This window comes from Phalaenopsis equestris, unplaced genomic scaffold (assembly GCF_001263595.1).
Source record: "Phalaenopsis equestris unplaced genomic scaffold, ASM126359v1 Scaffold223304, whole genome shotgun sequence".
In the NCBI taxonomy this organism is placed as follows: Eukaryota; Viridiplantae; Streptophyta; class Magnoliopsida; order Asparagales; family Orchidaceae; genus Phalaenopsis; species Phalaenopsis equestris.
The window spans coordinates 26,738-28,860 of NW_018241430.1; the positions used below are offsets into that span (position 1 = coordinate 26,738).

The following is a 2,123-nucleotide window of genomic DNA, read 5'->3' on the forward strand; positions in this document are numbered from 1 at the left end:
ATATATATATATATATTGATGAGTAGTATTTTTAAAAAATTTAATTGACTACAAAGCTACAAAAATTTATAATCAATTAAAAATATTAATTAAGAAAACAGAATAAATATTATTAAATTAGATTCAAATGGTGTTTTTATATAAATAATAATTTTTAAATCTTGCCCCAACCCTTAACATCTTATGGCTATGTGATTAGGGTTGTCAAAATGATTATTTGTTCATGAACAACTCGTGTTCGGTTCGCTAAACAAACGAGCCAAACACGAACGCAGTTTTTGAGCTCGAAATATAAACAAGCCGAGCACGAGCTAAGCCTAGGCTCGCTCGTGTTCGGCTCATTTACACCCCTACTTAGAAATAATTAATGCAACTCTAAAAATTTTATAATTAATTTGCATGTCTTATACCGACTATTGAAATAGATAGAAAGATAATGGTGTGATGCTAATATGTATTAAACCTGAGTGAATAGGAAACTACACATAACATTTAGTGAGATGCTTACCAAAAGATCACCAACATCACAATTACCATCCAAAGCATCACGCACTACATCTTACTCTTCCACTCTTTCTTTTTTCTATTTAATGCAAATCTAAAAATCTATATCCATTGAAAACACAAATCATATGTGCTAATATTGACTTAGTCTTCTTTTACATCTTTGTTTCTATTTTCTAAATTGTTTTATTGTAAACATACCGGTCATGATAGTACCTAAGAGAATGGGATACATTCTCTAGTGCTTCTGATTATCTTGATGAGTTGTTTATTATTGCATGTGCTTCAATTCAGCTCCTTGGATTTCCAAGTCAAGCACCTCTGAGTCCTTGTTTCAATCCATTCACTAACTTCAGAAGTTTATTTATTGATGAATGTCTCTTATCACAACTAAATTGTTCACTGGCTACTGTTGTTGGAGTTAGTTCTTGGCATTAAAGGTTGAGTTCTAATTTATGCATGATTACAGAGATCAAGTCTTCCAACTCTTGCTGAATACTGTTAATTAATTATTTTTTCACCTCATACATGTGTTTTATCTATAATTGAAAGCCTTTCTTTTGCTATATTTGATCCCTAGTTGTAGCTTTCACAGTTGATATAGCTTTTCATGTTTTGGTTGCCTTGTGGTTCTTTTATGCAGTGTTGGTATCACTAGTTGTTTCCTTCCCGTAGATGGTAAACCACAGTTTGCCTTCACCAGCAAACATGAAACCAATACTAAAACAAGTAATGTTGAATTAGAAACATTTGTATCCAGAGTTGTGATACATTGTTAAACACGCAGAGTTGTCCGCCATTATGAGTTGCCAACCACTTGATTTTTTTTTCCAGAGTAGGATGCTTTATCATTGTTTTTATAATGCTGAAACCTGCATTGTTAGCCCAAAACTTAAAGGATTCGAAGAAATTAATATTTTTGGATCTTCTCACACCAAATGCACAATTCAATCTATGGTTTAAGAAAATAAAATTTGTTTTCAAATTCATGTTTGTTGTTGAATGTGAATTCTTAGAACGCTCTCCAAGTCCTGACTTAGTCTTGAATTAAACTTTCGGAATATGTTTCTCCTTGTGACTCTGTGAAGCATGGATCTTCATGGTAGCGATTTCAATCATTTGTCTTTGATCTAAGCTACCTTGCGATTGAATTGAAAGTGTGCGACTGAGATTGATACCAGAGTTGTCTAAATAACAAGACCAAAACCAAATATTATTACTGAATCCAAATAGAGACTTACAACCACATAAATGAAAATAGAAAATAAAAATATCACTAACACACAAACTCACACTTGGGGAGTCGATCCAAGGGTGGTGGTAGTTGGTTATGGGGGTTGAATGGGACGTAAGGAGCTCAAATGATGGTAGGGGCGCTGGTAGGCGGCAGTAACAACAGCAAAGGGGGGATTTGGGGCTGCAGTTTAGGAGCGGCAGAAAGTACGGAGTGGCTGGACAGCAGGTAGACAGGTCAAAACAGCAGCAGTTTGCTGTTTGGGGAGGCAATAAGGCGGAATGCAGGTTCTGGAAGGCGGTAGCAGGATGAACAGCTGGTCCTGAAAGGTGAGAACACTAGCTAGGCTGCGGGGAGGCGGGTCAGCAGCAAGGTGGCGCAGGGG

General features: G+C 35.9%; 1 protein-coding gene across 1 annotated transcript in view; it reads right to left on the reverse strand.

The window, feature by feature from the left end:
- LOC110037680 overlaps positions 1 to 2,123 on the reverse strand; it is a 73,389-nt gene that overhangs the window by 7,605 nt on the left and 63,661 nt on the right. The window lies entirely within an intron of this gene.